The sequence below is a fragment of the Caretta caretta genome, chromosome 11, assembly GCF_965140235.1.
Source record: "Caretta caretta isolate rCarCar2 chromosome 11, rCarCar1.hap1, whole genome shotgun sequence".
Taxonomy (NCBI): Eukaryota; Metazoa; Chordata; order Testudines; family Cheloniidae; genus Caretta; species Caretta caretta.
Window position 1 is genome coordinate 64861763 of NC_134216.1, and position 24230 is coordinate 64885992.

At 45.7% G+C, this 24230-nt stretch overlaps 1 protein-coding gene across 27 annotated transcripts in view; it reads left to right on the forward strand.

The window, feature by feature from the left end:
• The window catches only part of MAP2 (microtubule associated protein 2), a 346697-nt gene that overhangs the window by 56025 nt on the left and 266442 nt on the right, over nucleotides 1-24230 (forward strand). For 25 of the 27 annotated variants that reach the window (XM_048868503.2, XM_048868498.2, XM_048868513.2 and 22 more), the window contains exons 2-3: nucleotides 9411-9469; nucleotides 19696-19754. The gene's annotated coding sequence lies outside the window, so the exon portion shown is untranslated. The remainder of the gene's footprint in view (nucleotides 1-9410; nucleotides 9470-19695; nucleotides 19755-24230) is intronic. The other 2 variants (XM_048868501.2, XM_048868507.2) reach the window with 1 other exon arrangement.

The window sequence follows — 24230 nt, forward strand, 5'->3', positions numbered from 1 at the left end:
TGTACGGAGGGCTAGGGTAGGGAAGGCTGTGCCTCCCCAAACAGCCTGGCCCCCGCCGCCTATCTGCCCCCTCCCACTTCCCGCCCCCCTTGGAACTCCCGACCCATCCAACGCTCCTTGGCCCCTAACCGCCCCCCGGGATCCCACCCCCTATCCAACCCCCCCTGTCTCCTGATTGCCCCGACCCCTATCCACACCCCTGCCCCTACTGCCCCCCCTGGGGCCCCACTCCCTATCCAACCCTCCCTGTCCCATGACTGCCCCACAGGATCCCCTGCCCCTTATCCAACCTCCCCTTACCATGGTGCTCAGTGCAGCAATGCCCCGCCGCCCGGCCGGAGCCAGCCATACCACCGCTGCGCTGCCTGGCAGGAGCGGTGGCCCGGAGTGCTGGCAGCACGTTGCGCTGAGGCTGTGGGGGAAGGGGGACAGTGTGGGAGGGGCCGGGGACTAGCCTCCCCTGCCAGGAGCTCAGGGACCGGGCAGGACGGTCCCTCTGGCCAGATGTGGCCTGCGGGCCATAGTTTGCCCATATCTGTCCTAGAGATTAGGGACTAAATTCTCAGCTGGTGTAAATCATCATAACGCCATGGAAGTCATGGAGCTGCACCAGTTCACATCAGCTGAGAGTCTGGTCCTACACAGGTATTCAGGATTGGTAATGATTTTGCAGCTCTAACCTAGGCAACAAGGTCATTGACAAGGGTCAGGAAGAGCTTTTCCTTCCATTTATAGCACAACGCAATTGGCTGGGTGCATCTCTGTGTGTGAATGGGTGCTGGGTTCACTTTCAGAGGACAAATTAACCCTTGGTTACTGCCAGCAGCATGGTATTGGACTGCACAGGCCAATGATTTAATCCAGCCCCTGTTAAAAAGTCAGTATTTGCAAAGAGGTACCCCAGATTTCCTTTGTTTAGAACACACGTTAACAGTGGAAACTGTGTGGTTTCCATTGGCAAATGTCCTATTTAGTGTAGCATGCTGTATATTCCTGTTGTATGATGCATGGATCAAAATGCATGTAAGGTTAGGGAATGTCTAGAAAGGCAATGTTTGCAAAGATGGTTGAGAATCCTATTCACCTATTTTGAAAAGAGAGACCCTATTGGAGTCTTTTAGGCTTGTAATGTAATCAGAAGCTAACTTGAATAATTTCATTACGAAGAAAGCATTTCCCAAAGTAATCCTTCACATTTGTGGAATTTACAAACTTTATGGAAAGCAATGGATCTCCAGTTTGGAAACCTCTAAATAGACCTCAGTCTTAGAAATTGAGTCATTTGGCTCTTCCTTTGTTTTTGGGTTGCTTTAGTCTAGTTTTGCTTGATATATTTCCATAATTTGGCAATTGCCTAAAGGAAACGGCTTAAGGTGGTTGGTAACAATTTTTTCTCAACCATTAGGCCCTTAATTGGGGCCATGGTTATCGGCCTGGAAAGGTTGTGTAGCTCTTTTGTGGATTTTTTTAATGAGTGGCTTTAGCATCAGTTTGCTGAACTCTGGAGCAAATTTCCATTTGATTCAGCAATCACTGGGATATAGGTTATGATTGCTAGAGATCTGAGGGACTGATGCATGGTATAAGGGTCAAACCAGATGGATGAGAGGCAGAGAGATCCTCTCAGCAAGTAAGCCTCGGTATTATTATTTTAAAATTTTTTGTCACAGCCATTGGGGAAATATTGAATAGGAGGAAGATCTGGACTTCCAACATGTAAGAAAGAGCTTGCCTGTTTCCTACATTAGTGCCTTCAGGGTGCGAGAAATCCCCAAACATTTCAGGTGCTTGCTCCAGCCAGAGGATTTCCTATTGTAATGCATGATTGTATCCCTATCTGGGGTGCTTTGTTCCACAGCATGTTGCACAGGGCAGGTCTTGGGGGAGAAAGGAGAAGCAAAGCTGTGTGGAAAAACATCCCTTTCCAAGGGTCTCAGATGAATCGAGCACTTTTGAGTTCTTAAAAGGATTGTGAGTGCTTTAGCTATATCCTGATTAAGTAAGTGAGGTCACTCACTGCCTGAGAAGGCTGTAAAATGTAGGGCTTCTCTCCTTGCAGGGCACGGGTTTCTGTACTGCTGCCAGCCAAGATGGGGAGACAATGGGAAATTGCAGCTTGAAGGGAATGTTCTCTCCGTGTTAGGGGATTCTTTTCTGAGAGCACAGCAAGTAATTGTAGTTCCTGTTGAGATAACAATATTGCCCTTTAATGTGAAACAAAGTAAGGGCTGGATTTTCACTTCCTCCATAACTTCATTGTTGCTTAGATCTTCTGTAAGGCCAGAATCAGTTTATTTCACCCTTGAGTACCCAAATAGCATCCAGCATACTCACTAGTAGCTCTCTTTCTTCTGTAGAGGAGGAAGGATGGTCCAGTTAGGGCACTACCTTGGAACACAGACATCCTGTGTGATCTGGGGGAAATCACTTATGTCCAGATCCTAAAAGGTATTTAGGTGCCTAATTCCCATTGATTTCATTGGGGTTAGGTGCCTAGATCTGGGCCTTCATCTCTCTAAGCCTCCGCTAACCATCTATAAATGGGGATAATAGCACTTCCCCACCTCTCGAGGGTGTCATGAAGATAAATACCTACAGGTTGTGAATTATTCAGATACTATGGGAATGGGGCCATATAAGTACTTATGGTAGTACAGCAGTAAAAATGTGTTTTTTCTCACTGTAGTCAATAGTTAGTACCTTTTAATACATATAGGGAGCAGATCTATTGAGTTAGAAAGTGTCATTGTTACATACTGCGTACACTTTTCCAAATGATACTTCATTCATTTAATTGCTTGATGGTGTATATCCTTTAAGAGGCATAGTTCCCATTGCAGTCAATAGCAAAACTGCCATTGATTTTAAGGGTGCTGGATCAGGCCTTGTGAGTAACTATAAGGAATTTTAAGTAATTATATTGGATACACTCCAAGAATTTAGTTTTTTGAAAAAAGAAACCAAAGATACATTTCAAACATCCTTTTCATTATTCCAGAATTAAGAACAACTTGTTTCATTGCATGATGCATTGAGATAAACATATGGGGCAGATCCTCAGCTGGTTTAAATTGTGTAGCTCCTTGACTTCACTGGAGCTATGCTGATTTCTACTAACTGGACTCCTACCCTTTAATATTTTATCTTGTGAAAGAGGAAATGGAGTTCCAGTGAGTTCTGTAAGTCTCATAGTTGAAAATTGCACATTACCTTTTGGATTGTAATAAAACTAATAGTTTAATGGCATCATTGGGTCCTGGTTCATAACTAGGGCTCCTAGATGTTATGGTCATACGTACTGACATTCCATTTTCCCTGGGGGTGCTCAACCCCTGGTCCGTCCCAGGCCCTGCCCGCACTCCATCCCTTCCTCCAAGGCCCCCGCCCCGCCTCTTTATGTCCCTGTTCCACCCCTGCCCCACCTCTTCCTGCCCCCGTTCTGCCCCCTGCCCGAGTGTACCCCATCCTCGCTCCTTCCCCTAGCCCCCAGCGCCTCTTGCACGCCACTAAACAGCTGATCTGCAGTGGGCAGGAGGTGCTGTGAGGGAGGGAGCGGTGCTGATTGGTGGGGCCACCAGTAGGCCTGAGTGGGAGGACCTGATCAGTGGGACTGCCGTAGGTGCTCCAACCCTGGAGCACCCGTGGAGTCGGTGCCTATGGTTACAGTAATACAAATAATAAATAATATCTGCATTTGTAAATGGATATGTATTGTATCTGTGACCTTACTCTTAGAACAATTTAATAGGAAATTGAACGCTCTAGAAGAGGAATATTAGAAAAAGAATAAAGAAAACTACAAATGAAAGGAGTTGATGTATAAAACATTGTCAATAGCTTTTTTTCTGATATGCTAAAATCAAACCTGTGTTTGGCACAAACTTTCTTCTGTTCACCAAAACAATGCAGATGAAAATATGGCTTGAAAATTTTATAGACAAGTAATAGATTTAGAGGACCTGATGCTGATCTTAATTTCACCCATGTAAATCCAGAGTAACTCCATAAAAATAGGGAGAGTTACAAGGGACCACATTCCATGCAAATAAGAACAGAAACAGGCTCAGAATGTTTATTTGGGGTGAGATTTCCAAAAGTGCTTATCATTGGCCTAACTCTGCTCCGATTATAGTCAGTGGGAATTTTACCGTTGACTTCAATGGAAGCAGAATTAGGGCAACACTGATCACGCTTGAGAATTTTTAAAAGAGTAATCTGGAAATCATAGAAAGTTTAAAACAGAGAGAGGCCGTAGGGCTTTACTGACAACTTACTGTGTGAAAACTTACTGATCATGTTAATTCCTTTCCCTAAAACTGAGAGATTAACATTTAGGAAACAAATTTTCAGTATAGCATTCAGAAAACCAAACTCTGAGCTCCTATTAACAATATAATGTTGCGTGTCAATTTATTTTGCACTTCAGGGAAAATGCTCCAAATATCTGTTCTGTTATTCAGTTCCTTCAATTCAGAGCTACGCTGTTACAGATTCTTCCTTATGTGTGGACAGTCCAAATTGTTTTGTAACATTCTTCACAACCTGTAAAAGTTTGAGGGACTCAGAGAGGCTAATGGAAGTATTGAGGTAGTTGAGAATATCCTTCCCCAAAACAGAGATAAAGTTGTGCTCCCAAGGAAATTCTGGTTTAAAGAAGTAACAGAAGGTTCATTTATTTTACTTCCACATAGAACTGTGTGTGTGCCTGGCTGTCACAACGGGCTTCAGACATGAACCTTGGTCAGACATGAACCTTGTGAATTAGCCTTTTAGTATTTTTTGGGAAAGGGCCCTTTGAGTATATTCTTTCCTCATTCTACTTTGTTGTTTGACTGAGAATGTCATGGGACAAAGCAGTCTTGGACATTTCCATGGCTAGCAAGAGGCAGATGCAGTCGCTCTGTGAAATGTGTCGTGGTCTCAGTCCGGTGGCAGCGGATCACATTGCTGATCCTATCTCTACATCTGTCACAAATTGGTACCTGTGTTTGTCAGTCTCTGCAATGAGAAAAAGGGCTTGGAGAAAGACAAGGTATCCCCTCCAGCGCCTGACTGAGATCCACCGATCTTGTGGGGGAATCTTGCACTGCTGTTGCCCATGCTGGATAGATGGAAGACTTCAACCACCAGAGGTGTCATTCTAAACTCTCTCTTTTGTAGTTCACACAAAAATGATAGCATTGCCCAATTAGATTTAAGGGAAGGAGGGTAAGAATTCCATATAGGTGTGTCCTTTAAAAACACCTATAATTTTATTAGTCACCATGTGTGGAATAAAAAAATGCCAATACACAGAGTCGCTAATTGGTTTGCTCTGAGTCAGAGACATTGGTGTGGCCCTGTTTATTAGGAGTCGTTTCCTAAATTTGCACTGGGTGTGCACCAAAAACCGATGAGTAAGGCCTGTGATTCTTAAAGCCCTTGAGGTGGTAAAAGAAGTGAGGGCGTTTAGTTACTGTGAATGAAGAAGGTAGGCACACAGGGGCCTGTCTCTCTTTATGCTGTGCTCATAACCATAGTATATAGGCACCACCAAAATTCCGTGAATTCTGTGGTCCCCTACCCTCTCAGCAACATCTCAGGACTGAGGGTGTCAAACTTCTTGCGGATCCAACAATATTAGCCTGGACGTTTGTCCTTGTCCAGGAGTAAACATGTGGACTGTGCCTTTAAGATGCAATACATTCATATTTGTTGGAGCCTCTTCAGTTATGTCTCTGTGTTAGCTGCTTCTGTGTCTGATTAAGTGGAAGATACCAAACCAGGAGACAGTCTCCTCATCTGAAACCTGACTGGGAGGGGTCAGGGACTGCTGGACAGGGTTTGTTGCCCATTTCTCATCTGTCTTGCCCAGGCAAGGAAGATTAGAGGCAAGTTGTTAAAAGGCAGCATTTTTTCACTGGCAGTTCCTGAATGTTTTAGGGCAAGAAGCAGCCTTCATAAAGAACTTCAAATCTTCAGTACACAGCACTGCATTTTAGGGCCAGTACAGCTGGTGAACACAAATCTCATTCAGCGAGTCTGACAGGATTAGAGTTAATTTTCTTCTCAGACATATGGAGTTAACCAATGATGATAGGGTCCCTCCCAACTGACATATTTTAGGGACCGACTCTTCGTTTGCTGGTACAGAGAGGAGGGAGAAAGCAGATCAGCAGGTTTTTCCCTCCTCTTGATTACGCCTCAAACCTTACATCCTCTCACAAGTCCTGTCTGTCTAATTGACACATGAAACTGATCTGTTTTTCTTTTCAGCGTGTTGTCTAATGATTAAAGCAGGAGACTGAGAGCCAGGACGGTTCTCTTCGCTGACTTGCTGTGACTTAGGGCAGTCACATATCCTGCCTGTTACTCAGTATGACCCTGATCCAAAGCCCATTGGAATCCGTGGAAAGGCTCTCATTAACTCCAGTGGTCTTTGGATCAGGCCCTCGTAAAATGGAGATATAATCCCTACCTCACAGGAGTATTGTCTGGTGTAATAGCTTTAAAGAGGTGGAATTCCTATGAATATTTGTCATCTTGTCTATCCTCCCCCCTCCCGTGTGTAGCAATGAAGATTTTAATATGTTTTTGTTCAATCGCGATGACTAAATAACAAAGACATTTTTGCTACCGGCACTCTCTGGCCGTGGTTAGTCATTTGGATAGCAGCGCAGTGGTTCAGGGCAGCTGCAGGCATTCCTGCCATGCAACCTGCTTTTCTTGGATTAACGCTGGAAAGGAAACTTAGGCAGTGCAATGAAACAGAGTGCATAAATAATAATAAATACATTGTTTGTATGTATAGTAGGTGTTTTCCTTCCAAGAACTGCAAAGCACTTAATATAATGAATTAAGCCTCATTATGCCCATGCAGGGTGGTAGGGATTACTGTGCCCATTTTACATTGCGGGGGCAAGGGAAGTAGGAAAGAGAGAGTCTAAATGACTTGCTCTAGGTCACACAATAGGTTAGTTGTCGAGCCAGGAAGAGCGCTTAGGAGTCCTTACTCCCAGTCCCTGACATTTAACCCCTTGGCAATGTTCCTTCCTTAAAGATATTCTGTGGCACTTCCATATGATGCGCAGTAAGAACCAGCATCTGTAGGTCTTGTCACATTGAGTTGCCGTTGTGAACACGTTATTTTATTTGCCCGTGGGGTTCCCTGAAGTGAGTCAGCTGTCAGTAGAGCAATCAGTCAGGTCTGCCATTTTACCCACATTTTCTTCATTTGCTGGCCTTTGGTACTTCTTACTTAGTGCCCTCATTACTACCTTTGCTAAACCAGTACCTTGGGCTTAATTTAGAAATAAGGGGGACTGTAACAGGGTGGCCTACCCCTTTAATGGCCAGGCGGCCTGTGGCTAACCAGCCATATTCAATCAGCCCTGCCTGTGCCATAATTAGCTGCCTCCAATCCTAAAGGGACAGAACTAATTGGGGTCAGGTGGCAGCCTGCAACACCTGGACCTCATAAAAGGGTTGAAAGAGAAAGCCTAGGGAGCAAGCTGTTTCATGAAGTGACTGGAAGTCAGTGCTATATCCCAGAGCAGAGAGACTGGGAGCTGAGTTCAGGGGATGGGCTGAAGAGAAGCCCAAGCAGGGTGAAAGAACTTGTATGAAGGAGATTGAACTCTGAGAGCGTCCCAGCTGGAGGGCAGAGCCACATGAATCCCAGGAGAGGCAGAAAACCCAGGTGAGGGGGAATTGAGGTAGGGAATGCCTAGTGACCTAGGCTCAGCCAGCAGGGAATGCTACAGGGCAGCTATGCCCTGTGACAGGGACCTTCTGCACATATGTCTTCTCTCCACCATGTGGAAGGGAGAGGCTTAGCTTACCTTCCCAGTACCATGCTTGCCCCTCTCCAGACCCCACAGAGCCTGTGCAGGGAGAGGAGGGTGGAGAGTGAGCGGGAGCACGGGAGGAGTGGGTGGAGGCGGGAAAAATGCTCATAGAGAGTCCCTGGAGTGGGGATCGGGGGACGTAGCCTGGGGCAGTACTGCCTTTTTGCAGGACTTCTCTTTGGGAGATCTGAGGAGGACCGTGACCTGGGAGAATCCCTGGTAGTGTGGTACGATGGAGCTAGAATGCCAGGGTGAGAGGTGGGGGTGGAACTCTTGTGGGGTCAGGTTTCCTGGGGATGTCTGAGACAAGCCCTGTGGTCTCTCCCAGGAGTGGAAGGGTTAGTATGGTGGGATATCTGTGAAAGGATGGGATTTAGGGTGGGAAGGGATGATCTAGCCCTTTTTAGTAGCCAGGTTTCGTGCAGTTTTTACACTAAGAGCCGTTCATATTACCAACAGTGAGGAAAGTGATTTGTTTGCTCAGATGTTACCATACATTTAGTGATTAACCCATTATTATTAATTTAACAATGATTAGACCAGCAATAAAATATAATTTTGTAAGGACTTGCCTTAAACTGTGGCTTCCAATATCTTGAAATCTAATTCTTTCAGTCCTCTAGTCCATTATCAAATCAGGCTCTAGCCAGGGAAAATGGCCACCCTGCTGAGAGGGGAAATATCTCTGGACGTTGCACAGAGAAAATGAAACACTGACCAAGTATTACTAAATAGTGCCTGAAAAATTACTTTGGAAAGGCAGTGTGTTCCAGTGGGTAGGGTACTGGATAGCTCCTCTAGAGACATGCAGGTCACTTCACCTATGTTTCCTCTCTCACCCTTTGCTTAATAGAGCCCTTCTTGGCAGGGTCTATCACTGTGTGTCTGTACAGTGCCTAGCACAATGGGGCGTGATCGCTGTTCGATGCTAGAGGCTGCTGTAATACAGTTGTTAATTTACTTAGTTGACTCATATTTTAATTGCTGGTATTTTTTCTTTCTTAAATATAGAGTCACAAATGTTTTATTCAGTGAGAGCATAAATAGGGGGTAAAATTCTCTCTAAAAAGGTGTCATGCCAACCCACCCAAAAGACAGTTTGGCACAGGTCCTCAGCTCTGGGTGAGGAGCGCACACAGCAATTCGGACGGGAGGAAGGATGTGCAAAGGTGGCTTTAAACCACCTGTGCTCCCCCAATCCTGGATCTGCAGTTCCCTGGCATAAGTCAGTGCAGCAGAAGGCAGAGCTGCTCTGACTTGCACTGGCTGTCAACAGTCCAAATGGGTGAAGCCCAGAAAAGCCCGGGCCACCCCCTCTACATTGGCAACCAGGAAGGGTGGTGTCCTTGGAGCTACAACACAGGTTTCACACCACAGCTGGGTCACCCTATGCTCATATGTTCCTCCCATTATAGCTGGCTATGCCCCTTCTAGGGATGCTTTACTTTTTACCAGAATAAAGCAGCTGCCTCACAAGGCCTGGGAATCTCCTTATAACCTTCAACTGGACTAAATGGCTGTTTAACATCGAAGAGCCTTTTCCTTTAGTAGCTGTAACTAACTGAGGTATTTGCTTTGTTTCAGACTCTGGAAACCTGATCTAAGCTATCCTGTGACTGACAGCTTTACAGCTACACCAAGAGGTGGGTTTTCTGTTTGTGTTGGTCTAAGATCCCCTCATTCCAGAGCTTGGACAATACTGTACATCCCTGATTTTACTATGGTTGGTTAACTAGCCAATTCCTATGGCCTCTCAAACAAAATGAAGATTGTTTCTCATCGAGTTCTGCGTGTGTGTGCTCACATGTATTTTGGTGGTTTTTTAAACGAAATAATGAGCACATTTACTCAGCCTTGCAGTGGATGGGTTTCTGAAACAGAAGAAACTCTAATGAAAACAAAAATGCATAGTGAATTTGCCAACTTCTTTGTACAGATGTTTCTTTTTTCAGTAGAAATTGTCTTACAGACAGTGTCAGTTAACATATCCAAGAGCCAGGCCTGCTGAGCACAAGTACTGTAAACTGAATCGACAACAGAGCGTTTTTCGATTCTCAAATATCGCATTTTGGTGGAGCAGCTGCCAAGAACATTTACCGCAAAATGGGGGGATAGACAGTCTATCAATTACAACACGGAATTCATTGTCTGAGGTTTCTTTTCTCTGTTTTGCCCAACTGTTTTATTGGGGATGTTTATAGAATACACTAGTGCATCCCAACTGCAGATGCAACCAGAAATGTTAGTTCGTGGAACTTAATGGAGCATCCTATCATTATGTACTAAGAAAAAGATTATATAACCAGGGTGTAGACCATTCTTCATGGGGGGAGGGGATGGAGTTAAAAAATAATAAAACAGCTGCTGAATGTTGTTTTTACACTATCTAATTATTGTAGCAGGGACAATCCTCTGATAACTCCCAGTTTGCTCTTTTCGGTCCATGAGAGGTACCACCCTCTGATGGTCTCGATTGTTTGAAGTCTCTCTCTTTCCTCCAGGGTGTCAGCTGGCTCTTATAGCCAGGGCCAGGCTGAAGGTCTTTCCTGCAGCAGGGTCTAGCTCCTTTCTTCCCTGGCTGGGACATGGCTCAGCAAACAGTGTCTTCTCTCCTTGGGAAGGGTAATTCTGTGTACCTGGGTTAGGTTTGCTGGCTGTGCTTCTCCCATTATTTCTGCAGCCAAGCTGGCTGTTTCCCGTCTTATTGCATGATCCTCTTTCTGTGTGTGTGTGTTTCTGATCGCCTCTCTCTCTAGGGAGACCTGGATAGGTCCACCCAGCTGCCACTCCTATGGGCTGACTCCCAGAGCCTCTTGATTGGCTTGTCTCTTTGTGGGGGAAAAAAGCTCATGGAAGTCATGTGACTGGGGAGGCCAGGCATCATGGAGCCCCCAGAATTCTTTGCTGTCCTTTTGCATCAGTCCCATCATGCCTGGGAGTCAAAGAGCCTCCAGCTGCTGTCTTATTTGTAGTCATTGTCTTGTCAGCATCTCTGGGTGAGAAAGGAACCCACATGGTGAAATAAGCAAAAGCAATTGTTTTCCAGTGTAATCAGCGGATCAGCTGTGGGGTGTTTTCTTCCTTCTGTCTGCTGTGTTCTAGACTGTCTCACAAAGAACACAGTGACTGTAGAAAACCAAGAGGCCACCTAAGTGCTCCAGTTTGTCCAAGGATTGTGTGTGTTTTAATTCTGCAATCCTATGCCGTTCTTACTAAGTGAGGAGTGACTGAGTGAAGTACAAACAACATGTGTGTATTTTCCAAGTGATACAATGAAATCTTTTAATTTATGGATTGCATTAATAAATACAGTAGAACCTTATTTATCCAAGCCTGCATTATCTGGCCGCTGTATTAACCTAACCGGGCAGCAGGGCTTGGGCTGTCAGTCCAGGGTGATGGGGCTGACAGTTGGAGCCTAGCCTCCTGGGGCTGACTGCCAGAGCCTGCCCGTTCTCCTGATTATCCAAATTTTTGATTATCTGATCTTGCCTGGTCCCAATTAGATTGGACAAATGGGTTCCACTGAATTGGGGGGGGGGGTGGCTAAAATTCCCCCAAGTCATAGTTGTCCATGCCCAGGTATAAATTCAGACTGCTGTTGGGCCTGATTCTGATGCCACTAAGTCAGTGGTAAGACTCCGCATGACTTCAGTAGGAGACTAAGCAGGCATTGTTTTTTTATTTTGTTAGCAGCTCCTTGTTGACTTGAAAATGTGCACTTAAAACTGTTGAGTGCACTATATATTAGTCACTGCATGGCAAAGGGGCACTTACCTGGCTTTGTAGATGTGCACTGTGGGCCAGGCCCTCAGAAGCTGTAGGTCAGCCAAGGATTTTAATGGCGGTATGTCAGTATACGAACTGAGGATTTGGCCCTAAAAACTAGGCTGTTTCACTGGATGCTTCTTTAAAAGTACACTGTTGAAGCCAGTCGGAGTTTTGCCTTTTACTTTGTGTGAGCAGGTTTGAGCACTGAGGTCCAGATTTTTAAGGGTACTTAGGCATTGCTATGCTGCATGCAGCAACAGCTAAATACCCTTAGAAATCTGTGCCTAAATCCTTGAGAATATGTATTGAATGTGCTGCCTGCTATTAATAAAACCTAATCACAAATAACAATAGATTTTAGTTGACATATCTGATCAATTCATTCACACATTTTGCCATACTATAACTTATATGACAGTAAGACCTAGAAGTCACAACTAACATGGGGTGGGCGGGGGCGGGATTTTGCTAGATGCTGCATAAACCTGTAGTATGAGATAATCCTTCGACCAAAGATCACACATTGATCTGCTAAGCCTGGCTTCCTTAGGAAAACAGTGTATTTGAAATTGGTTTTGCAGACTTTTAATTCTACCTCTGTAGAACTTAATAGAAAGAAATGAAAAAACTTGAACGTTTCCAGAAACCCTTCTGCTTACTCTGAGCCAGATTTTTCAGAAGTGCTTGGCTCCCACAGCTGGGGCAAGATTTTCAAAAGTGCTCGAGTCACATTTAAGCATTTAAATGAAGAGCCAAGAGTTTCCAAATTTAGAGGAATGTGTGCAGAACATTTCCGAGTATCTGGGTGTGGATTATCTTCTTTAGCCCCTTCCATTCCATTTAATGCTTTCACATGTCCGTGCACGTACGCACATGGGGCTACGACTTTTGAAGGTGCATTTGCTAACTTGAATGATGCAGTAAAGATATGGCAATAGGCTTATGATCTTACGTACATGGAACCACACAGATGCTGCTTCACTGAAGTTAGTACAGGTTCATGAGACATTAAGTGAACTTCTGAGGATGGACTGTGCTTCCCAAAAATGATTTCAGAAGAATGTTAATTCAGTTCTTTAACATCTGCTATTAAACTACTGACACCGTCCATTTAGCTACAGTATAGACTGTGCTTGATCTGATAATATCCAGAAACAGTTGACCATGTGGAGAAGTTTTATTCTCTTCTATACACAGAGGGAAGAGAAATTATCTCTTAATTAAATGTAATAATCAATTATTTAAATTGCATTTTAGTAAACCAGACAGATGGAAATTGCTGTACTATTTGCCAAGGGCAGACGCCACGCAAGACCAAATGAAGATATTTCAGTTGAAATTTTATTAGTTGCCCAACTTTTATCTTTCACTAATATTGTCTTCTTTCTCTTCTCCTCTCCTCTCCTCCCCCTCAAATCCAGGCCATGTTCAAATCCAGCTGTTTCCATCTCCACAGTACATACAAAACTTCACCTGTTCCCTTCTGTCTTGACTGATAAATCATCTCTCCCTGCCCTGATTGCCTCCCACCTGCATTACTGCTGCCTCCCTGGTACCCATATTGCTCCTTCCTTCCAATCTAAAATCCAGCTACAAAAATTATCTTCTTTTTCTGTTGATCTGACCCTGTCTCACCACTTTGTGGATACCTGTGATGGCTCTCTCTTGCCTAGCCCATTGAGGTTAAATTTCTTGTCTGGCCTTCAAGGTGCTACACAAATTCTCTCTGATCTGCATTTCCAAACTCATATCACTGCATTTTTCTCACCCCTCCAATCCACCAGCAATGTCGATTTCAATGCTGCAGCTTCCATGCCTTTTTCTCTGAAGTCCCTTTGCACGGAACATCCTCCCCACCTAGCCCTGGTCTACACTAGGACTTTAGGTCGAATTTAGCAGCGTTAAATCGATTTAAACCTGCACCCGTCCACACAATGAAGCCCTTTATTTTGACTTAAAGGGCTCTTAAAATCGATTTCCTTACTCCACCCCTGACAAGTGGATTAGCGCTTAAATCGACGTTGCCGGCTCAAATTTGGGGTACTGTGGACACAATTCGATGGTATTGGCCTCCGGGAGCTATCCCAGAGTGCTCCATTCTGACCGCTCTGGACAGCGCTCTCAACTCAGATGCACTGGCCAGGTAGACAGGAAAAGAACCGCGAACTTTTGAATCTCATTTCCTGTTTGGCCAGCGTGGCAAGCTGCAGGTGACCATGCAGAGCTCATCAGCACAGGTGACCATGATGGAGTCCCAGAATCGCAAAAGAGCTCCAGCATGGACCGAACGGGAGGTACGGGATCTGATCGCTGTTTGGGGAGAGGAATCCGTGCTATCAGAACTCAGTTCCAGTTTTCGAAATGCCAAAACCTTTCTGAAAATCTCCCAGGGCATGAAGGACAGAGGCCATAACAGGGACCCGAAGCAGTGCCGCGTGAAACTGAAGGAGCTGAGGCAAGCCTACCAGAAAACCAGAGAGGCGAACAGCCGCTCTGGGTCAGAGCCCCAAACATGCCGCTTCTATGATGAGCTGCATGCCATTTTAGGGGGTTCAGCCACCACTACCCCAGCCGTGTTGTTTGACTCCTTCAATGGAGATGGAGGCAATACGGAAGTAGGTTTTGGGGACGAAGAAGATAGCTCACAGCAAGCAAGCGGAGAAACCGGTTTTCCCGACAGCCAGGAACTGTTTCTCACCCTAGACCTGGAGCCAGTACCCCCCGAACCCACCCAAGGCTGCCTCCTGGACTCAGCAGGCGGAGAAGGGACCTCTGGTGAGTGTACCTTTTAAAATGCTATACATGGTTTAAAAGCAAGCATGTGAAAGGATTACTTTGCCCTGGCATTTGCGGTTCTGCCTTTGCAAAAGGTTTCTGGGGAGGGCAGCCTTATTTCATCCTTCATGGTAGGACACTTTACCACTCCAGGCCAGTAACACGTACTCGGGAATCACTGTAGAACAAAGCATTGCAGTGTATGTTTGCTGGCATTCAACCAAAATCCGTTCACGCGGTGGGAGGAGGCAAAATGCGACCTTGTAACGAAAGCACATGTGCTATGTATGTAATGTTAACAGCAAGGTTTACCCTGAAAGAGTGTAGCGACTGTTTTATAAAATGTGTCTTTTTAAATACCGCTGTCCCTTTTTTTTTCTCCACCAGCTGCATGTGTTTCAATGATCACAGGATCTTCTCCTTCCCAGAGGCTAGTGAAGCTTAGAAAGAAAAAAAAACGCACTCGCGATGAAATGTTCTCCGAGCTCATGCTGTCCTCCCACACTGACAGAGCACAGACGAATGCGTGGAGGCAAATAATGTCAGAGTGCAGGAAAGCACAAAATGACCGGGAGGAGAGGTGGCGGGCTGAAGAGAGTAAGTGGCGGGCTGAAGAGAGTAAGTGGCGGGCTGAAGACAGGGCTGAAGCTCAAAGGTGGCGGCAGCGTGATGAGAGGAGGCAGGATTCAATGCTGAGGCTGCTGCAGGACCAAACCAGTATGCTCCAGTGTATGGTTGAGCTGCAGCAAAGGCAGCTGGAGCACAGACTTCCACTGCAGCCCCTCTGTAACCAACCGCCCTCCTCCCCAAGTTCCATAGCCTCCACACCCAGACGCCCAAGAACGCGGTGGGGGGGCCTCCGGCCAACCAGCCACTCCACCACAGAGGATTGCCCAAAAAAAAGAAGGCTGTCATTCAATAAATTTTAAAGTTGTAAACTTTTAAAGTGCTGTGCTTAAAGTGCTGTGTGGCATTTTCCTTCCCTCCTCCACCACCCCTCCTGGGATACCTTGGTAGTCATCCCCCTATTTGTGTGATGAATGAATAACGAATGCATGACTGTGAAGCAGCGATGACTTTATTGGCTCTGCAAGCAATGATTAAAGGGAGGAGGGGAGGGTGGTTAGCTTACAGGGAAGTAGAGTGAACCAAGGGGCGGGGGGGTTAATCAAGGAGAAACAAACAGAACTTTCACACCGTAGCCTGGCCAGTCATGAAACTGGTTTTCAAAGCTTCTCTGATGCGTACCGCGCCCTCCTGTGCTCTTCTAACCGCCCTGGTGTCTGGCTGCGCATAACCAGCAGCCAGGCGATTTGCCTCAACCTCCCACCCCGCCATAAACGTCTCCCCCTTACTCTCACAGATACTGTGGAGCACACAGCAAGCAGTAATAACAGTGGGAATATTGGTTTCGCTGAGGTCTAAGCGAGTCAGTAAACTGCGCCAGCGCGCCTTTAAACGTCCAAATGCACATTCTACCACCCTTCTGCACTTGCTCAGCCTGTAGTTGAACAGCTCCTGACTACTGTCCAGGCTGCCTGTGTACGGCTTCATGAGCCATGGCATTAAGGGGTAGGCTGGGTCCCCAAGGATACATATAGGCATTTCAACATCCCCAACAGTTATTTTCTGGTCTGGGAATAAAGTCCCTTCCTGCAGCTTTTGAAACAGACCAGAGTTCCTGAAGATGCGAGCATCATGCACCTTTCCCGGCCATCCCACGTTGATGTTGGTGAAACGTCCCTTGTGATCCACCAGAGCTTGCAGCACTATCGAAAAGTACCCCTTGCGGTTTATGTACTCGGCGGCTTGGTGCTCCGGTGCCAATATAGGGATATGGGTTCCGTCTATAGCCCCACCACAGTTAGGGAATCCCATTGCAGCAAAGCCATCCACTATGACCTGCACATTTCCCAGGGTCACTACCCTTGATATCAGCAGATCTTTGATTGCGTGGGCTACTTGCATCACAGCAGCCCCCACAGTAGATTTGCCCACTCCAAATTGATTCCCAACTGACCGGTAGCTGTCTGGCGTTGCAAGCTTCCACAGGGCTATCGCCACTCGCTTCTCAACTGTGAGGGCTGCTCTCATCTTGGTATTCATGCGCTTCAGGGCAGGGGAAAGCAAGTCACAAAGTTCCATGAAAGTGCCCTTATGCATGCGAAAGTTTCGCAGCCACTGGGAATCGTCCCAGACCTGCAACACTATGCGGTCCCACCAGTCTGTGCTTGTTTCCCGAGCCCAGAATCGGCGTTCCACAGCATGAACCTGCCCCATTAGCACCATGATGCATGCATTGTCAGGGCCCATGCTTTCAGAGAAATCTGTGTCCATGTCCTGATCACTCACGGGACCGCGCTGACGTCGCCTCCTCGCCCGGTATCGCGTTGCCATGTTCTGGTGCTGCATATACTGCTGAATAATGCGTGTGGTGGTTAATGTGCTCCTAATTGCCAAAGTGAGCTGAGCGGGCTCCATGCTTGCCGTGGTATGGCGTCCGCACAGAAAAAAGGCACGGAACGATTGTCTGCCGTTGCTCTGACGGAGGGAGGGGCAACTGACGACACGGCTTACAGGGTTGGCTTCAGGGAGCTAAAATCAACAAAGGGGGTGCCTGTACATCAAGGAGTATTTCAGGCAGGACTGCACGGAGGGTTCCAATAAGAAATGGTGCACCTAAGTTATCGTTGTTATTGGAACAAGGAGGTTAGTCTGGCCTCTGATTGATACATGGCTAGATTTACCTCGCTGCACCTTCTCTGTGAGTGACTGCAGTGTGACCTAGAGGAATGAGTCCCCTAGACAGGGGAGGAGGCAAATGAGTACAAAACAAATCTGGTCTATTTCTTGTTTTGACCCACTCCATCTATCTTTTACATCTTTGGCTGGCAGCAGACGGTGCAGAAGGACTGCATGCCATCCACATCTCATGGCTGCTCGGCAGAAGATGGTACAGTACGACTGCTAGCCATCCCCATCTCTTGCCTGCCTGGCAGAAGATGGTGCAATACGACTGCTAGCAATCCTCATCTCTTGCCTGCCTGGCAGAAGATGGTACAGTATGACTGCTAGCAGTCCGTATCGCCTGCCCGCTCACCATAAGACGGTTCAATAGGACTGACTGCAGGACTAAAGAGAATGACCTGGTCAAGTCACTCCAAATTTAGTCCCTGCGACCATGTCTGCCCAGGCGCTCCCAGCCGACGCGGCCAGGAGCACCTCGGACACGACGAGGACGACTACCAATCGTATTGCACCGTCTGCTACCAGAAGGCAATGGGTTGCTGCTACTGTGCAGCAAAGCCGTACCGCGTCTGCCAGCACCCAGGAGACATAGGGTGACGGTTACCTGAGCGGGCTCCATGCTTGCTGTGGTATGGCGTCTGCACAGGTAACTCAGGAAAAAAGGCGCGAAATGATTGTCTGCCCTTGCTTTCACGGAGGGAGGGAGGGAACGGGGGCCTGACGACACGTACCCAGAACCACCCGCGACAATGTTTTAGCCCCATCAGAGTGCTCCATTGTGACTGCTCTGGACAGCACTCTCAGATGCCCGATTGTTTGCCATTGCTCTGACGCTGGGAGGGGCGCTTACAGGGTTGGCTTCAGGGAGCTAAAATCAACAAAGGGGGTGGCTTTACATCAAGGAGTATTTCAGGCAGGACTTCACGGAGGGTTCCAATAAGAAATGGTGCACCTAAGTTATTGTCCTTATTGGAGCAAGAAGGTTAGCCTGGCCTCTGATTGATACATGGCTAGATTTACCTCGCTGCACCTTCTCTGTAAGTGTCTGCAGTGTGATCTAGAAGAATGAGTCCCCTAGACAGGGGAGGGGGGGAAGCAAATGAGTACAAAACAAATCTGGTCTATTTCTTGTTTTGATCCACTCCATCTATCTTTTACATCTTTGGCTGGCAGCAGACGGTGCAGAAGGACTGCATGCCATCCACATCTCATGGCTGCTCGGCAGAAGATGGTACAGTACGACTGCTAGCAGTCCGTATCGCCTGCCCGCTCACCATAAGACGGTTCAATAGGACTGACTGCAGGACTAAAGAGAATGACCTGGTCAAGTCACTCCAAATTTAGTCCCTGTGCCCATGTCTGCCCAGGCGCTCCTGATCGACCTCACAGAGGCGACCAGGAGCACCTCAGACATGACGATGACGGCTACCAGTCGTACTGTACCGTCTGCTGCCACAAGGCAAGGGGTTGCTGCTACTGTGTAGCAATGCCGTACCGCGTCTGCCAGCACCCAGGAGACATAGGGTGACGGTTACCTGAGCGGGCTCCATGCTTGCCATGGTATGGCGTCTGCACAGGTAACTCAGGAAAAAAGGCGCGAAATGATTGTCTGCCCTTGCTTTCACGGGGGGAGGGAGGGAACGGGGGGCTGACGATATGTACCCAGAACCACCCGTGACAATGTTTTAGCCCCATCAGGCATTGGGATCTCAACCCAGAATTCCAATGGGCAGCGGAGACCGCGGGAACTGTGGGATAGCTACCCACAGTGCAACGCTCCGGAAGTCGACGCTTGCCTCGGTACTGTGGAAGCGCTCCGCCGAGTTAATGCACTTAATGCACTTAGAGCATTTTCTGTGGGGACACACACACTCGAATTTATAAAACCGATTTCTAAAAAACCGACTTCTATAAATTCGACCTTATTCCGTAGTGTAGACATACCCCTAGTTCACCAAGCCATCCAGGTCCCTCCTAAAGACTCCCTGTAAGACTGATTGAAAGTTTTCAGTAGGGAAAATGTTTGGTTTGTCTACAAAAACTTGAAACATTTTCACGAAAACTCAACTTTTTCTGTTAAAACTTCCATGTAATCAAAATGCCAGATAACTGAAAACTTGTAAAGTCAGTTTTAAACTTAACATTTTGGGGGGGGGGGGGGGGGGTTGGTGTTTTTCTTAGAAAATTTTCATTGAAAAAACTTAGACAAAAATATTTTCTTCTTTGTATCAAAATTTCTCAGTGAGGAGAGGGAGAATAAACATTTCCTGACCATCTCTAACTCCTTATAACTTCCACAAGGCACAAGCCAAAAATAATAAGATATTTTTTAAAAGCACAAAAGGCATTTAAGTTAGTGAAAGTCCTATTGATGGTCAATGCAGGGCTTGTCCCTAAGTCCCATTTGTTCCTTCCTCAAAAAATGCTATACAACCTCCTTCTCAGGGCATCCCATCTTTTCTGCTTCTGTCTTTGAGATTTCAAGCTCTTCAGGTCAGGCACTGTGACTATTTTATCTGGCTCCCAGACTATTGGCAGAGCTTAGCAAATAACTAGAATTTTTTCTCTCTTCTAGACTGCCGAGCTGTCATCCCACTGCAGAATAGTAGTTCACCACTCTCTCACTTTTCTCAGGTAATACAGTACCAACAAAATTCATCCCTGGTGTAATTTCATTGGTTTAAACAGAAGTAATGCACCTTCACTTACTATTTTGTTTTTAATGGTGATGTCTGTATTTTCTATGTCAATATGCAACAGTAATTAAAAACATCGTTAGTGCTAGATTCTTACAAACAGTGGTTCGGATTGTGCTTTGTCTGATCCTTTGTCTTTCAATGAAATGGGTATTCTGTCTGTTTCTGTGTTTTTGTTTTTGCTTTAAATTATAAGGATCCAGGAATTAACAGTTTAGTTATTTTTAGAGGCATTTGTTCACATATAAGTGTGATGTCTTCCGAGATGTCTCTGATGGGTTCTCTTTAATGCCTTAGAGAAATTAAAAGCTTTCTCGAAATACACATGGAATATGAGGAACAGAAAGGAAAAATACACTCAGACGGTAAATGAAAGCGAGAGAGAAATATAAACATGTTCTCACACATGTACTTTGGCTATAGTCGCCATCAAAAGTGACCCAAACAATATGCCACAAGGTTCCATGTGCCGATTAATCATTACTGATATTTCTCTTATTCGGTAATGATGAGGGCAATTATAGCAAAAATAATATTAACGCATAAGAGGCACTGTAGTGATGACTACCGCTTATGAATTAGTGAGGACAAAGCACAAAGACAAGGTAGTGGTGGGTGAAGGTGAGGATAGGAAGGGTGACCCAGTAGTTAGAATGCTAGCCTAGAACTTGGGAGACCTGGGTTCAGATCCTTGTTCTGCAACAGGCTTCCTGTGTGAGCTTGGACAAGTCAGGAGGGTTTAGGCTCCTAAATGTGTTTTGAAAATGAGATTTAGGTGCCTAAATCAGTTAGGCATTGCAATGCTGAGCACAGCAGTGCCTGAGTAACTTTAAAAGTCTGGGCCATAGTCTCTCTGTTCCCCATTTAAAATGGCCAACTAGTGCTTCCTCACCTCACAGGGATGTTGTGAAGTTACAATACACTAACAATTGTGAGATACTATAGTACTGTGGTAATAGGTGGCCTGATAAGTACCTTAGATGGAAATGTACTATATCTCTAATGCATAGGCTTGCCTAAGCACAAACAGGGAATCTCAAGTAGGAAGTAGAGAGGTTAGTTTATCCCTATAGTTGGTACTGTGCAACTGCTGCTGGGATACTGTGTCCAGTTCTGGTGTCAACAATTCAAGCAGGCTGCTCATAAATTGGAGAGGGTTCAGAGAAGAGCCACGAGTGATTAAAGGATTAGAAAACATGCCTTATACCGATAGATTCAAAGAGCTCAATCTATTTAGCTTAACAAAGAGAAGGTTAAGGGGTGATTTGCCTACCGTCTATAAATACCTACATAGGGAATAAATATTTAATAATAGGCCCTTTTAATATAGCAGAAAAAGGTGGAACACGATCCAATGGCTGGAAAATGAAGCGAGACACATTCAGACTGGAAATAAGGCATACATTTGTAACAGTGAGGGTAACTAATCATTGGAACAATTTACCAAGGGTCATGATGGCTGGCAAATTTTAAATCAAGTTTGGATGCTGTACTAAAATATCTGCTGTAGGAATTATTCTTAAAGTTCTGTGGCCCATGTTATACAGGAGCTCAGACTAGATGATCATAGTGATCCTTTCTGGCCTTGGAATCTATGAAGTTACTGTAGGGTGACCAGATGTCCCTATAAAATCAAGACTGTCCCGATATTGAGCAGTTTGTCCCGCATCCCGACCAAAGTGCGGTCGGGATGCCATTTGTCCCGATATTTTGTTTCGGGTGCGTCTTTTTTTTTTTTTTTCCCCCTTAGGTGGCAGTGACAGACGGGGGAGTGCTTTTTCAATGGTTACACTCACCCGGCATATCCAGGTCTTCGGCGGCGGGTACTTCTTTCTTTGCTGGCAAGATTTATTTCCCACCACCGAACGTGCCGGGTGAGTGTAACAATTGAAAAGGCGCTCCCCCTGCGGCAGTCCCGATATTTTGTATTCAGCATTTGGTCACCCTAAGTTGCTGAACCCTGATCAGTCATTTTAAAGTTATAAGAGCACACACAAATAGCTGCCCATGACTTTAAGCTCTATTTGTGTTTGCCCGTTTTTCTGAGCCTTGCAGGTTTTCAGTCCGTTCTGAGGAAGTGAGCAGGTACCGCGTGGTACTTTAGTGGGTGGAGTAAGTGAGACTGAGTTCTTGCATTTAGAACAGCAAATCTGAAGCAGCTGCTTTAATGTTGCCTACCCTCCCAACAAAACATTGCAAGGGTATGCAGCATGCTGATTTACTGCATGTGCGTGGCACTCCCATTAACTGTGAGCAGCAGTGAAGCTGTGAGCAGGTCAGCAGTGTGAAGAGTTATAAAGGTGCATACAATGGATGGGATCTGTTATGGGTACAGAATCACATGGTTAACAGACTTTATCTGTGGGCTGGATTGTGTCTTAAAGATCTGTGTGTGGATCCCATTACCATGTGGGAGGATAGGTCACATGCCTCTGTGGCCTTTGCCCTATTTCATTCTTATGAGCCAATGGAGGGCTCTCTTCTGTGTTTGGATCTGCATTAGGGAAGGTGCAGGCATTGGATGGGGTGTGGAGTGGTGATGTCACTTGAACAAGAGAGGAGTACTTATGTGAATAATGGTTGCAATATTAGGTCCCATGGGCCAGATGCCCAATTGGTGGAAACTGACATAGTGCCACTGAAATCAATGCAGCTACACTGATTTACACCAGCTTTGGGCCTGGCCTGCTGTCTGTTCCTTTTAACTGTGTCTGGACATTCAGACTTGTTTTCTGATGCCACAGGCAAGTAGACGTGCTGAAGCCTGGGAGTAGGGAGTTTTGTTTTGAATGCTCTAAACCAAGGGTAATCCATTATTTTTTGTCAAGATCCAGATTTCTTGGTCAAGGTATAGTCAAGGTCCAGACTCCAGAGAAAAGGATAATAAGTAAATGAAAATATTTTGGGGTCCGTTCAAAAGTGTCTGGCAGTCCAGGTTTGACACGCGGTCGGCCTATTGACTACCCCTGCTCTAAACTACGTGTCGTCTAACGGGCGGGGCTGGGAATGTAGCGTTCTGAGAGTCACAGCAAAGGCTGAAATGAGCATCAGACTGAGCATCAGATTGTTAGAAGTGGAACTCAGAGGCAGGGCCAGAAAAATGTAATTGAGAGAGAGCCTGGGAATCTCTCCATATTGAGGCCAGGCCAACAGCTCCTTGGTGCTGGCTACTTAACAAAGTATGTGTTCTAGATTTTTTTTTTTTTTTATGACAAACTCAATTGCCAGCGACGTCTTCAAGTAGAAACAGCGAGCGAAAGGAACGGGTGGTGCAAGACCTTGAAAAGGAAACAACATATTGTAAAAGTGAAACCATCTGCTGCTAGTTAAGGCTCAGTGTAAAAACTAAGCTTTGATGGGGTTTGTTGAGGGTGGTGAATAATTTACTGGAGAGGTCATTAGGGCCTTATACTGCTGCTACTTTCCCCTTATTTTACTAGCTCATTAGGGATGGAAAAAACCCTGTGAGGGATGCCACATGCCATTCCAGCAGTCTGGCAGGCTGCTGGACCAAGCCCTTTCTCTTTAATATAATAAAAAAAACCCTGTAATAGATCTCTCCATCAGTAGATCTCAAAGCATTTTAGAAAGAAGATCAGTATCATTATCCCTATTTTACAGATGGGGAAAATGAGGCACAGAAAGCTGAAGAGACTTGCCCAAGGTCACCCATCCAGCCAGTGGCAGAGCCAGGAATAGAACCTTGGTCTCCTCATTTCCTGTCCGATGTTCCATCCACTAGGCCACACTGCCTCCTTAAATAAAGTGTAATGAGACAATATTAAGGAGGAGGAGTCATAACTTTACGTGGAATGTGAAATGGTTAGATTGAATTAGTGGGGAGAGAATATTTCAATATCAGGTGGTACCTCACAGTTGGAAGCTTTTCTGTGACTTATAACCAAATCAGACTCATTTACTTCTACTAAATAGACTATAGGTCTGACCTTCATGTTTTCATGCAGACAAAAGTCTTTTGAAATTTCAACCCCAATGACCAAGCTGTACCTAAAGATCATTTTTTTGCTCCCTTTGAAGTCAAGGGAAGTTTTTCTGTTGACTTCAATAGGAGTAGAAGAGGGATCTAAGGTATTTACTAGGGTAGAATATGGAGGTTTTTGTGTCAGCTGCCTACATTGAAGGCATATAGAGGGAATGTCATATTTTTCCATACTGCAAGTCTGAGTGTCACAAGATGAAAACATGTCACAAACTAAAAAAGGGAAAATGTGATGACAATCAAAGGGAGAATTGGCTATTTTTATTTTTCTTACTGTCAGCTGTTAACTGCTGCCGGCGTAAACACGCATCACCACAAAGAGGTGTTATAGTGTCTCGTAAGGGTAGACTCTCACTTTGGTGCATGGGGAATTACACGTGTTAATGGGAGTGGTACACCCAAGTCCTGTGTTCT